Source organism: Scomber japonicus, chromosome 12 (genome assembly GCF_027409825.1).
Source record: "Scomber japonicus isolate fScoJap1 chromosome 12, fScoJap1.pri, whole genome shotgun sequence".
NCBI lineage: Eukaryota > Metazoa > Chordata > Actinopteri > Scombriformes > Scombridae > Scomber > Scomber japonicus.
Window position 1 is genome coordinate 24,004,740 of NC_070589.1, and position 14,324 is coordinate 24,019,063.

General features: G+C 37.6%; 1 protein-coding gene and 1 long non-coding RNA gene across 2 annotated transcripts in view; one reads left to right on the forward strand and one right to left on the reverse strand.

The window, feature by feature from the left end:
* st6galnac3 (ST6 (alpha-N-acetyl-neuraminyl-2,3-beta-galactosyl-1,3)-N-acetylgalactosaminide alpha-2,6-sialyltransferase 3) overlaps nt 1-14,324 on the forward strand; it is a 59,922-nt gene that overhangs the window by 26,086 nt on the left and 19,512 nt on the right. The window lies entirely within an intron of this gene.
* LOC128369276 (uncharacterized) lies at nt 7,876-8,329 on the reverse strand. The gene is made up of 3 exons (XR_008322002.1): nt 8,261-8,329; nt 8,050-8,159; nt 7,876-7,953 (listed from the first exon to the last, which is right to left on the reverse strand). It is a non-coding gene; the product is annotated as an uncharacterized LOC128369276 (long non-coding RNA).

The following is a 14,324-nucleotide window of genomic DNA, read 5'->3' on the forward strand; positions in this document are numbered from 1 at the left end:
TTGTTGTTGTTGTTGTTGCTTTTCTCTCAGAGTTCATGCAAATTCAAACCTGCCATTCAATCCGTCTGTGTTTACTAGAAATTGCATTGCTGTGGTTGACAGGTGACAGGTGGGCTGTGGGGAGGTTGCTGGTTGACAGGTGGCCTGTTTCCATGACATCACAGCACATACTCATTACCAGCTCATGAATGCATACATAACATTTGGTACATACAGGCGTTGTTTGGCTGCCATGACTCTGACCTTTGCTCCAGTTATGATTGGTTACAAAAATGTTAATGTAGGAGTCAGTGTTACCCACTACTTATATTATGGAGGTTTCCTCTTTCACACAACAGCTCAAAACCTGCAACGAGTTTAGATCTTTAGCCACGCTAGATAGGGCTCAGTGTAGTTAAAAAATTGAAGATACCAGTACCATTTTCCTTGAAGTGACACCAATAAAGTATTTAATTTGATACCCATCATGTGAATGGAAGCATTCCATTGTGTAAAATACCACTATTCCTGTGTTATCACAACAGACTGTATGGATTGTAGCAGCTGCAGTGGTGAGCGAGTCACATGTCACGTTAAATGGAAGATTTGCAGTGATTGGGTGCGAGAAAAAAAACATACAAATAGTAATTTTTTCAAGATCTGGACACCTGATCAAATGCATGTATTGTTTAACTTCAATAGTCTACTACTTGGTACTGATAGAGTGCCATGAATTTGGTCCAGACATTCATGTTCCCCTCAGGTTGAATTATAAAAATGTTTGCACCTGATGTAACACCATCATCAGGTAAAAATATAAATGTGCCCTATTCTTTTATTTAGTAAATGTTATCATGCTTATACGCTCAACTAAGATGGTAAACATGCTCAATATTGCACCTGCTAAGCATCAGTATGTTAAAATTATAATTGTATTGTGGTCATGTTAGCATGCTGACGTTAGCATTCAGTTCAAAGCATCACAGAGCTGCTAGCGTAGTATGGCTACAGACTCTTAGCCTGGTTACTTAACATTTTTAGTGTGTAGGTGGTTCCCCTGAAAGAACACATGTTTCAGAGGCATTTCCCTCCCAGACAATAAGAAGATTTAGAGCTGACACTAAATACTGAAATTATACTGGCACAGAACATGAGCTATTGAGAACTAAAAATACTAAAATCAGCTGAACCTCAGTTAGCATGTGCTGTTCCACTCATTGTTTGTCACTGAGGATTAGCACGTCAGCTAAATGCCCTAAAATGTAACAGAAAATATGCTTAACGTGTGTCGCACACTTTGATTCACTGTCGACTAATATGGGTTTGTCTTTTAACGGAGAAACAAGTTTAGATAATCAGTTCGAAATATCTGCCCAGTTGTTTCAGACAAACCGGGAGAGAAACTGGCTTTGAAGTTTTGTCGGAGTGTGACTGAGAGAGGGAAATTATCTGTGGGTGGTAATTGTGTGAAACAACTATCAGTGCAGGCAGGCTGCTTTTTGACTTTGACTCACTTTTGAGACATTCAAGTGCGATCAGTTGAACTCAATTAAAATAATAAATGGAAACGATAATACAACATCATACACACATTTTTCTCCTGTGCTAAAAAGTATTATCTTCTCCTTGGGGCTGTAGAAAATTAGGAATGTAATATTTTTTACTTCGTACTCTTTTTAAAAAGACTTTTTCAACTAATCTTTTCATCACAGGTAATGGAACCTGGCAGCAGTCTATTTTAGGGATAAGCACAAAGTTAATTATGATTTATTATCAAAGTTATGTGCTGCTCTGTAATGAATTGAATCTAAAAGTGAAGGGCTTTGATTTAAGAATTATAACAAGGGTTTAAAGCTATCCAAGAGGTGGGTAAGACATAATCATGCATTCATTTGCCCCAGGATATAGTAGAAGAAACACAGGTTGTAAAACAAATAGCTCAGACACATTTACCTCAGACTTAAAAAAGAAAAACAGATTAAGATGTGTGTTGTCTTCTCCTCAAGTCTTTGCCTCAGACTCACTGGGGTGCTGCAAAATTAATGAGAGAAAACTGCCGGGGTGGTGGTGGGCATAAAAGCATCAGATGCCTTCGTCTGCTCTGAGAGAATTATTAAAGTGCTGGTTGCCAGGCGGAGATGAGATCAGTGAAAGGCCCCTCGCCGTGGGCTTCGTGCATGTCAGGAGGGGGGTGAGGATTGCCGCTAGGATGCAGGAGGGAGGCAGAGAGGGGAGAGAATATATGTTATTTTTTGTCTTTTGCCATTTAGCACCATCTGTTCGGTCATTTGGGTGTTTGTGTTTTTTTTTTTTGTTTTTTTTTTTGTAAACGTGACAGTGGAGAGATGCTGCGAGGCTGGAGGAAGTTAGGATGATGGATGTTCTCCACATGCAGAGTGTCAGTGAACAAAGAGGCTTGAATCATGTTAACAGCACAGACACTCTGCAAGGTGTTACGTGTTTCAGAAAAATGAGATGCTGCTGCTCTCTCGGCATTCATCACATGTTTTTTTTTCACATGTTTGTGTAAAGATTTAAGATTTGTAGTAAAGGAAAACATAAGTATCTTCTCATTTCCCATTCTGTCCTCTGCAGTATTTACAAGGTGGATTAAAACTTTAGAAATAAATAAACATTAGGTAGAATCATAGTAAACAGATGAGAGTATGAGGGTCATGTCATGATCATTATGTGTGTATGAGGCGATCATATCAATGTGTCACATGTAATTTGACAGTAATGTACAATATTGACAGTTCATGCCTGCTCCATCTATGGCTTTATTATGAAGACAAAAAAGAAACTCAACATAAAGACTGGAGGCAGAGGAAACATACACGCCAACACGTCTAAAGATCACTAATTGTATCTCACCTTTAGACCCATACATGAACACAAATGTAAAAAAAAGTAACTATTAGGAGGCGTTTTGTGCTGAAGTAACAAAATCACTAAAATGACTAACATTTTTGTTCTTGTAGACATTAAACAAACACGATGAATTCCCTAAATAAGAAGGCTTTAGAGTTTTCTCTTTGAGCAGAGCTAGGCCAGCTCTTCGCTTCTTTAAGATCTCAGAGAGACAGTGAATAATTCAAATTCTTATAATGTAAATTTGGGCTGCAACTAACAATTGTTTTTCTCATCAATGTATCTACAGATTATTCTCTTGATGAATCATTTTGTCTATAAGATGTCAGAAAATAGGGAAAAATACTCGTTTTAATTTCCCACTGTACAAAGTGATGTCTTCAGATGTTTTGTTTTGTGTGACAAACAGTTCAAAACCAAAAGATATTCAGTGAACAGTTTGTATGACAAAGACAAGCATACATTCCTCACATTTGAGAAGCTGGTTTGACATAATTTCTTAAAAAATGACTAAACAATTATTTGATTATTTAACTGGTTAGTGATTCCCTTTCTGTTGATTGACTAATTAATTAATCACATATTGTTAATCTACTTCTATTACTCTACTTGGACCTGCTATATGAAAAAAATACACTGCAAACAATTTATTTTGCATTTTGTTAACACATGCATAAATAGCATATTGTTCTTTATTGACCGGTCTGTTTTATAATGTGAAAGATACATGAGGTAACTTCAGGTGAAGAGGAACAGATCATTTAAGAAGAAACAAGGAGAAAGAGGACTTGGAAGAATCTGGGCTTTGGCCAGACTCAATATCTTAGCCATAACAAATCTGCCACTTTTCACTTTCACATCATTTCACAGGGTTAATGGAACATATAGAGTAATATTTCACTGCTGCACCGCAATTGCAGGTGTATTTTTTCACCTTAAATATCTGTAGTAGGTCACCTTTAAAAATCCCTCAAAAGTTGATCCTTAAAGCTTATTATCACAACATTTTTCAACCCCAAACATGCAGAAAGTCAACACTCAGCTGAATAAATGTATCATCATCAGCAGCAGCAGCAGCAGCAGCATGCTTTGAAGTTATGACATTTTTCTGCAACACTTCAGAGAAGGTTAAGAATGAATTCCTACTCGACTGTGGTATTTTCATCATATTGTGATCATATGTTTTGTCAGCACAGTCCTCTTCTCCCTCCTGGTCTCCATCATAACTAAAATTGAACACAATTTGACTCCAGTGACAGTAACCCAGGATTCACTATCCAGTACCTCACTTTACAAAATCATCTGTGCAAAATGTCAGAGCAGTATCACCACTGTTGGCTGTTCAGCCTCCGCAAGGGGAGTTCAGAGCCTCTCTGTCCCTTTTCACTAGCCGTCTGTCCTCCGTCCTCACACTCCACTCGTATTGACATCTGCTTTAGGAGGACAACAAGGCCATTAACTCGGGGGACAGGGGAAGGAAGGGAACAGAGGGTCAGAACAGAGAGTACAGCCCAGGAAGGCATGAACACGATGAGAGGGAAAGAAGAGGAAGAGAGTTGAAAGTGTCAAAGAGAGAGATTGTGGATAGAGGGGATTTTAAAAAAACACAGAGGAGCAGAAATTGAGTGTGGTTAGCAGGAAATAGTGAAAAAAAAGGGTCACTGGAGATGCAGAGAAAATGAAAACAGCTAAGAATATTGAACCAGAAACAAAGAGATTCCTGAGGGACTAAAATCCAATATCACCAGGGCCTAAAGGAGTGCAGTAAAAATTACTAATCCCCTGGAAAAGAGAGCATTACATATCAAAAAACAAAATAGAGAAAGCAATTGAACAAATTTCCTTTTGGGATTTTTGGCAACATAAGAAAAACTGAGGGTGAAAACAATTCACAATGCAAATTTAAACCTTAACCATTCATAAGCAATGGTTCAAGTCCGTGTCAAGCAATAATAACAAAAAAAAAACATGTTAATTAATCACCCAGTCAAAAACGTTGACAAGTGCATAAAATTAGGTTCCAAAGCATTGGTAAAATAAGCAGTATTGCACTGAAGTAATGGGGGTGCTGTCACTGAAGGAGCACGGCCCAACTAAACAGCCTCGTAGGTCACAACACTTATACCAAACCCTACATAAATACACAATTTAAAGTAGGCCCTCTTTGTAGGTGTAAAGGTAGCAATATGGATGATATTTTAAAAGACAAGAAATGTTTGGAGCCACTGTTTAATTCACCACACTTTTGTAGGTTTATGCAGATTTGTTTAAAACTATACCTAAAATGACCAGTAAACAAGCGATTCATTACCAGTCACTGTTATGTTACATTGTCGGTTATCGGACGTGCCCGTCACCCTGAGGGCAATTACCTATCACACTCTGCTTTTTGGTGAAGTTCTTCCCAGCAAGTGCTCTCCCTACCCCGTCTCAGTTGGGTTTAAATTAACTCCTGGACTGAAAATGACACCATTCACCAGTAACAGTGGATTAGCTAAAGTGAATCCCAGTTGTCTCCAATTAAAGTTTGTGAAACTGCTACAACTTTATGCCATAAAATGTTGTGGACTTGGCTGTCCAGAAATGCTAACATGCAGTCTTGCATGCACAAAGCTCTCCAAAAACGTCTGTTTCCCAAAAATCTGAAGACAATAACGCCATAAAATTCTCATAAGTTCTTGTTGTATGCTGATGATGTGGTTGTGTTGTCTCATGAAGCAGGACTTAAAGAAGTTCGATGCTATTCTATATTTTTCTTATTGTCAGCAAATCCCAAATAAAGACCAAAACCCGACAATGTTAGTCCTTCTCTCAGTACTTTAAGCCTCTCTCTCTCTCTCTCTCTCTCTCTCTCCCTCTCTCTCTCCCTCTCTCTCTCTCTCTCTATCTGCCCCTAGTTCACTAGTGCCACTGAAGAAGTAAACATCAGAGTAATATATCCCTAAATAAAAAATACAAATAAAACAGAATACTGAACTAAGTACAACACAGGATCTAAACCCATGAACTTGAGAACACTGAAAGCGTACACTATTTTAAACTGAGACAAAGTGTAGCCCTTATCCTTTAGCAATGCCAAAATGAATGTTTTATAGAAACATTTTCTGTGCTGAATACAATACCACAATATGTTACCCAAGCTTTGAACAAGTTATTCAAGCATTCATGACCCTGTCAGAAAAAAAACACATTCCTCTTTTAATGTTGAAACACAGCAGTACTGCTGGAAATGTCTCCTGCTACTACTGCTTTGAAAAATCTCCTCAGTGTTACCTTAAGCAGGTTTAATGTGTGATTTCACAACATATACCGTAGACTCTTTTAACTGAATTACATTCCTACAATCCTACTTCATGTTTGACAGCAGGTTGAACAGTGTGACCCAAAATTGACACTATATTACAATAAGGTGTCATGTTATCCTTTTAGAGTTCAACTGCAGTTAATTATCTTTTTTTTCTGCTACAAAAACTGCATTGAATTATGTGTGAAAACATCTGACACCTAAAGGAGAATTTTTTTTTTTTTTTTGAAAAATGATGATGTAAATGCACCTGCAAATTTCACTTCAGGCAACATTTTTACAGTATATTATATATTTTGTGTTATGTTCCCTATTTCATTCATAATTTAGCATTTATTTGAACCCTCACTTACCCAACAAAAATCAATTTCTTCAGTTTTCAGCTTTACTGAGGCCCTGCACTACAAAAACTCGACTTTAAAAAATAAGGAAAAAAAGTGATAAAATAAGGCTAATTTTACTTAAAATAAGCAAAATTATCTGCCAACAGAACAGGAAAATTTGACTTGACAAGATTTTTTAAAACAAGTCAATATATCTAGCCTTAAAAACCCACGGATATCTTAAAACTAGTGTGTTTAGACTAAAAACAAGTATATTTGTATTGATATAAGGAAATTACTTGAGAATTATTTTCTCAATATGTAGGACAATGTGCTTAAATTCAGCATATGCTAGTGCCATCATCTTCAAATTAGGTTTTATGTAAGTAAACATATCTTAAAGTTAGTACAGTCACACTTAAAACAAGTACATTTGTCTAGATAAGTAGGTAAAATTTAAGAATTTTTTCAGAAAAATGTGCTTATATTCAGCATATGCTAGTATTATCAGCTCCAAACAAGGTTTTATGTTAGGCAACATATCTTAAAAACTGTACAACTACACTGAAATCAAGTACATTTGTCTAGATAAGGAGAACAATTTAAGAATTTTTTTTCTAATATGTAGAAAAATTTACTTAAATTTAGCATCCAATGCAACTGCAAAATTCTTGAAATAACACTAAATTCCCTGCCACTTATGGAAAAAATACCATATTCTAAAAATGTAATCCTAGATAAATGCAATAATAGAACAACTAAACGTGATTGCTTGTGGTACTTAACAAATACATGAATCTCAATCAATTTCTTTTTCAATTTTTTTATTGTCTTCAAAGTATGACAGTACTCCCGCAGCTTCCCTTTACATAACTGAACTTAAGCAGAGTAAAAAGTAAAAAACTAGTAAACAAAATAAAGCAAAAGCCCCATAAGTAACTGTAAGAACAAAATTATAAATGTCTACGGAGCAGTGTACTCGCGCTTCCAGTCTTAAAGGGCGGCTACACACCAACCTGACATCAGCTGTCGGATGCAGTCGGTGGTAGCTTTTCTGCCGATTCAACATGTGTAATCGGCAGAAAAGCTACCACCGACTGCATCCGACAGCCGATGTCAGGTTGGTGTGTAGCGACCATAGATGCAGGAACCGGAAGAGCCAGCAGCTCAAGCTAAGAACTTTTTCCACTCGCCTATAGCCTTTTTATACGCGGAAGTCATGTCCTGGTCATGGATGGCATCCAAGAGGACTTCAGTCTGCAGCACAGACAGGAGTGTCGCAGCACACTTAGGATATGTAAGGTGAAAGATGTAATAGCATGCCATGAGATACATCACGCTAGCATCAATGTCCTCTTTTGGGAAGATCAACACAGGCATGGTTCCAATAGCCAGTATGCAGTTGGTCTCACAGACGACTACGACCGGGCTGGAGAGTGGTCTTGTCTGAAGAAAAGTGTTGGGGTCTTCTGCAGGCTGACACACACAAAAAGAAAAATAAATACCACAATGCACTCTTTGTATTGTACAGTAAAGTAATGTGAAAATTCTTATGCATGTACATCTTCTTACCTCAAGGATGTGAAGCAAAGCCTCACTTGCATGTCCTAACTTCTTGGGTGGAGACACAGGTGATGGGAACATATTCGGTAAAGCCTTCATCAGGGCGATTGATTGCTTTACTGTTAAAAACAAAACAAAACAAATTTGTTTTCCTGCAGCCAGTTATTAAACAAACATTAAAACTTCTGTGGGATTCTCAATTGTTATGTTCTGTACTAACCTTTGTCCAACAGTGGAGGCTTCATGACCTTTTTGAATACTCCATAAAACTGTGCCCTCTCGAAAAAGGTCGCCCGCCGGGTATTTAGTTCAGGTAGGAAGTTGGAGTTCCTTTGATCAAGGATCCGCCGGAGTTCATCCATTAGCTAACACACAGACAGACAAAAGATAGAGAAGAGATGTTAAATTTAAATTTACATTCCAGTTTAAATCTGACAGATAGTTAAACTTTCTAACCTCATGACAAAAGCACCAAATTAAGGGAGAAATATTCCCAAATATATTTCAATTTTAACAGACAGAGTGAGGAGTCAAACAACTAAATGATTAGTTATCATATGGAATCAGATATGTAATCAAATATCATTAATTAATGGCCATAGATAGACTGTTAACAACAATATTTCCAATGCACATTTTGTTGTTGTATAAATATAAAATAAACAAATTAAATCAAATTCATATATTTAAAAAGGAAGATTCACAAATGTAAATCTGATACACTACTTTTAAATACATATTTGTGCATTTATACTGATACTAGTAATAATTTAACTTATGTTTTGTTTGTGTATCAGAAACATTTTCTTTTTTAAATATGTGGAGGTTTTTTTTAAATAGTTATATCCAATAAATGATGAAACATTTTCAGTTTACATAAATTATGATATACATCTGTATATGGGCTCATTCACTCCCTCACTCCACCTCAAGCTGATGTGTGGTGAGCGTTCTGGCACATAATGGCTGCCGTATCACCTAGGTGGGTGCTACATATTGGTGGTGGTTAGTGAGGTTCCCTCTTCCCTGTGAAGCGAGTGTTGATGAAAGCGCTATATAAACGTAACATGTTGCTGTTCTTGTTGTAATGTTTCCCAGGCTTAGTAAGCAAAGGGCTACATAAAATGAATACATTTGCTTACATGGTCCAGTTCTCCAAAGCAGGGATACGCCTCAAGAATCTTGACAGGCCTGTCCTGCTCCTTAGTCACATCGGAGTCAATGAAGGCCCGTCTTGACTGAAATTCAAGGTCCAGGAGCTGGGCAACATCCTTCTTGTTGGGTCTGGCCTTGGTTTTATACATATCCTGCAGAGTTTTATAATGTCTTGCCTGATTCTGTAGGCTGTCAGAAGTTTCTGATGCTAGAAAAACAAATGTCATCAATTAACATTTAAACAGCCATACCAAAAAGATCACGATTTCCATTTCAGACATTACAGGTTAAATCGGTCATTAACACCCACAGTGATAAAAGAGGACAATAATGAGTAATCAAGAACAAAAAAGGTTTGAAATTGCATGATAACATTGCTGAATTTACTTCGACATGGAATTGTCCTTGTTCACAGTAATATTAGAAGCTCCATTAATACTGAAAACACTATTCACTATTTCAATTTGTGCACTTACCATGCGATTGTTCAACCTCTGGGGTGCTGCAGCTTGGTGGTGTTGATCTCTCTGAGATCATAGTAGAGGTGGTGGATTCATCAGTCTCATCAGTGGATGTGTCCTGTCTGGTCTGAAAGCTAAGTCTCCGTGGCTTCTTTCGCGAAGGAGTCGCTCCCTGCTGCTTTTTAGGAGTTGAAACATTTTGGACTCTTTTTAAGAGCTGTTTCTTCAGAGTTTCCTGACAAGACAGACACAGAACAGATTGTGTAATAAATAATGTTAAAAAGTCATATACAGCAATGAAGCCGTACAAGCAGACACGACTGACAAATAGTGACTTACCCACTCAGCCCCACTCTTGGCTGAACTGTCCTTAAGCATTGGGTAGTAGTCGATGAGGCGCTTTGCCATAACAGTGAGCTCACGGTTGCATGGATAATAAAAATCATCCTCTGTAGCTCTTTTGATTGTAATCATGCTTGTGACTGTATTTCTAATTAATCTGCAACGAAGATCTTTGGACAGGCTAAAGTCTCCCTCTTGTCCATCTCCAGCACGCTGTTTGTCAAAGAAGGCACTCCTTGCGAGCTCTAACTCTGTGTCGGTGTATATGACATACTGTGGGCTGACAAGCTGTACCGTTCTGCCATGTTGGGGGCTTGGAGAGGGGAGGGACGATGGAGAAGAAATGGGGGATGGAGAGGGGAGGGGGTTGTTGGAGGAGAAAGAGGATGGGAATGGAGGTTGGGGAAGAGGAGGTGGGTGGGTGGGGCTGAAATCCCCACTGCCTGGTCTATGCAGCTCTGATGCCTGACCCTGTATAAAAGATACATTTATTTAATGGTAATTATAAAACAAAGAACTCTACACTCTGACACCCACCAAACAACTCCAACACCAAACAACAAAAACACCTATACAACTCTACATCTTCAGATGTAGGAAGGCTAAGAAATGCTTATTTGACTGCAAATTAAAAGTATTCAAAATGCTGAAATCTATCATTACCTCATTTTCATCATGAGTGAGTCTCCAAATGGTTCTCCTTCTGAGGAAGTGCTCTGGCCCAGGAAAGAGGTCACGCAAGTCCTCCTTTGAGAGGCTGGGCAGCATGGCTTTGCTTATATTAGCAGCTGAAAAACAAATTTTGCCACACATCAAATTAATGAATTTGCAAATATGTAGGTTATGAACAAAACATGTCATATGAATATTGTCATACTATTTTTGTTACTAAAATCACTGCATCTACATTGAATACATTGTGTTAAATGTCTGCATTGCAAAAACCCTTTCCACAAGTGTATAAAATCAAGCACCTAGATTATGAATGGAGACTGCATGGTGCTTGATTAATACACCTGTGTAAAGGGACTTGATGAAACCCATAAATAGACATTTTAAAAATAGCCTCTTTACTCCTATTTCATTTAATCTTGTTTTCATTCTGGCTTATCATCGTTCAAAAACACACCCACACAATAAAAACAGCCAAATATGATCTGAGCTTATATTATTGCTATATGCAACAGTTGTAAGAAGCTTGAGCGACCATATAATTGAAAAAAAAAAAAGTCTGCATCTTTACAAAGATAGCTTAACTTAATTTCAGAACAGCCAGTTAACCTTGAAAACTGAAAATGCAGATAATTTATGTCCAATTCCTGCTAACGTTAGCAAATATCACCAATATTAGTTTCACTGGTTCACAGTAACGGTCCATTTTTAAAATGATGACGTTACCGCCAGTGTTTGACAATAGAAAGGGCGCCAGAGACGGCTAACGTTAGCTCTAAGCTAAACAGATGTAGCTTACCCAAGGCTATTTCAAAATCATTTGCACCTTAACACTATTTCTGGCACTATTAATTACGTCAACTAGTATCGTTTGTGCCATTATTAACAGTTTACAGTGGTTAGGCGCACAAGTTCTAGATAGTTAGTTAGCTTGTTTAAATTAGCATGCTAACGTTGTTGGCCAATGTTCCAATTCAAATATGTTAACTTCCTGAGGAGAAGTTTGGGTATTAACAAACATACTATACCTTTTAGTATTTCAGCTGCTATGTCATCCATGCCCGCTCTGTCCATGGCATAAAATGAATCCGCGTTTTCTTTGTCCTTCTGATGCAACCTGCTGAAAGCTTAGCTAAAGCTTCACCTTAAACACACCCTCTACGTCACGGACCTTCTTCGCGCTTTCCCATGGAAGCTACCATTTCATAATGAGGGGTGACCGAAATATTACAAATGTTGTAAATATTGATAGTATGATTAAATGATGCAGTTATGGGTCAAATGTATTTTATTTATTACAAGATAGCGTCACATTTCATTACACTGGTTATTTGCAGATGTTATTCGGTATATATTCATATATATATATAAACTCTTACTCACAGGGCCCCCCTCTAAATAGGTAATATCCTGAACACACATTAAATTCTTGTTACCATCTTATTACGTTCTTTTCCCCGCCGTTTTCATGAACTTCATCTGGAACCTCTCTCGTATTTGTGTTTGCTTTTGATAAATTTCAAGATGCTTTGGAGATGCTTTATCTGCATTTTTGTTACCTGCTCACTGAAACTGTTAATGAGCCATTATAATCGATTGCACAGTCGCAGCCCTGATTTCAGGTTGCTCTGTGGTATTGATGGATGCATGGAGGAATATATAGTGTTCAACTCATTCTATCATCATGTAAAGAGAAGACACATCCAACACCTTCGTGAAGGCACCAGACCAGAGAACTGCATGCAAGCAAGTGAACAGCGACCAGAGGAAAGCCAAGCACCACGGCAAGAAGTAAGCAAAAACTTATGAAAAAAAAAAAAATCATGAAATCATTGAAATGATGGTAATGGCCTGCCCTACTGTATTTTCACTTGGTAAGATTCTGTAAGGAGCATATAAGCTACATGCACAGAAAAACAATAGAAATTGTAACCAAAATAACTCTTAGCTTGGTTAATGTAAAAATTATTGATGATAAATATGAATGAAATAACTTTATTCAATATAACTAAATACCATTTCAGATAATCTGTTTACTTTATATGTGGTACACAGAACATTCAACCTGATCAGCTTCCAGCCGACTCTAGCATCATGGAGCAGAACCTCTGCACACCTGACTCAGATGAAGACCAAATGGGTATTAACGAAAATGGAGCTGTCACAGAGCAACAAGTATGTTACTCAGTTGGTGACTATCTACTAAAATGGACCATTAGGGATGCTCTTAGATTTGGTTTGGTCAGAATAACCAAAATATAAAATCATCCATCGTTTCTTACCGCATCTGACCTTTTTTTACTATCAGATGTGCATACATCATAGGCTATATGAATGTTTTTTTAAAATGCAAAATTATTGATCTTCTCGGTTGAAAAGAAAAATATTTTGTGCATCATTATTAACCATACTTTTTAAAGTGCTTGGACACTTCAGTCAACTTCTGTCAACTGTTAACTGTTATGCCTCCATATGTCAGGACACTACAGGTATTTGTTCTTTGTTTTTTTGTTTTAGGATCTTAGAAAACATGCCACTGCCTTTGTGATAAATGCCCGAGCCAAGCATCGTCTGTCACAGGTAAGATGCTTCCCTACAATCATGTTTATCTTTGACTGTGTGAGTGAGCAACCAGGAGTTCCAGGATTGCTTCAGACAGTCATTAGTCTTCTCATTGGTCATTGGCCTTTCAAGTCTTTCTACTCTCACTTTGAAAAGGATGCTATATAATATTTTGGACTAAAAGCATTTAGTCATGTGATCTGCTTCCTCAGTGCATTTTAACAAATATTTTTGGGACCACCATGAAAAAATGCACATGAGCATTGGAGATCTAGAAATTTGAATCATGAGCTGTATTCCTGACCTAACCAGTAATGAATTTGCCACATTGTAGCACAGTGACCACCAGACATGATCCAGCTATATACTCGGTCAGACCTAGGTTTGTTTCTGAACAAAACAGGTTACATACACATTTATGCAGAGCAGTTTGTTCAGTATTTGTGTTATGTTGTCAACTTTACTGTTGCTGATGCCTCATGTTAATGCCTGTAAATGACTGTAAGTTGCTTTGGTGATCATGACGATGTGTTCCAACCTCCAAGATTAACAACATTACCTTTCTTTGTCTCTCTTTCTCTTTCTATCTCTCATTCTCAGAATGGCATGAATGACATTGTTGCTGGGGTACAGCAGTATCAATCATCACTACTGGACAACCTCAGGCAGCAGATGGAGGGAGTACTAAAGAAGCATTCAGGAAGCACAACAAGTGAACTGGAAAAAGATACAATGGATATATTTAACAATTTCATTGACCCCCTTGCTAACGTTGCAACAACATTTCGACAGAACAGTGTTATTAGGAAGCAGTTTGGCAGTGTTGACGCAGAAGAAATTCTAATCGCTCGAACCATATGCAGGAAGAAATGTGAGGGATCAAAAGACTTTTTCATCAAGGACATAGTATTTCATTATGTACCATTGATAAAAAGTCTAGAACAGTTCTTATCACATCCAAGGATTTTGACTATGATTGAAAAGGGACCCCAAAGGTGCAGGGAAGGTTTTTTTCATGACATTGTTGATGGTGCTCTTCTAAAATCACATCCCTTATTTTCAAACAAACCAAATGCACTGCAGATTGTTCTG